The following is a 631-nucleotide window of genomic DNA, read 5'->3' as shown; positions in this document are numbered from 1 at the left end:
CTCAGCTAGGATGCATGCATGAGGCCACGCTCAGACAGCACAGCAGTGCCATGTGATGGCCAAGGCCTTGATGACCAATTTAAATCATCAGTCTGGTCATGCCCATAAGACCATGCCCTTCATGCAGCAGCTGACCTATATTTTGGTGCCCCGGGAGATAAGACACACCCTCTGTGAGTGCCACCAGCAGGGGCATCCTGGCCTTGCCTACACCCCACCCTGACATCTGTGGTGATGGGTGACTGGAGGAGGTGCCCTCAGACCTTCAGTGCTCTGCCCCACACACCTCCCCAGCTGCTGCACTCACTGGCAGCTCAGAAAGTCCTGCTCAATGACTGCCTTGCCCTTGGCTCAGCCCCACGGCCTGCCATGAGGAGCAGCCAGCCATACCACCACCAGCATCCAGCTCCTCTCTGGGGCCAGGTCCCTGGCTGAGCACTGACCTGCCACTCATCACAGGATGTAGACACCGGGTGGAGCCAGATGCCGTCAGTGACAGGGAGCACCATGGCGAGCCATCAGCCTTGCCAGCTCTGGACACATGGTAAGTCCTGCACTGGTGGAGGGTCCTCCCAATCCCCGGCCCTGCCCCTGACCCCACTCCCTACCCAACCTGCTCATACTCCCCTCG

The 631-nt window shown here is 60.1% G+C and overlaps 1 long non-coding RNA gene across 1 annotated transcript in view; it reads left to right on the top strand.

Moving 5' to 3' along the window:
- Positions 1 to 631, top strand: part of LOC102382537 — a 2287-nt gene that overhangs the window by 583 nt on the left and 1073 nt on the right. The window contains exon 2 of the long non-coding RNA XR_003092299.1: positions 460 to 544. This is a non-coding gene — a long non-coding RNA (uncharacterized LOC102382537). The remainder of the gene's footprint in view (positions 1 to 459; positions 545 to 631) is intronic.

This window comes from Alligator sinensis, unplaced genomic scaffold (assembly GCF_000455745.1).
Source record: "Alligator sinensis unplaced genomic scaffold, ASM45574v1 scaffold1492_2, whole genome shotgun sequence".
Taxonomy (NCBI): domain Eukaryota; kingdom Metazoa; phylum Chordata; order Crocodylia; family Alligatoridae; genus Alligator; species Alligator sinensis.
This window is presented reverse-complemented; position numbering and strand designations above follow the sequence as displayed.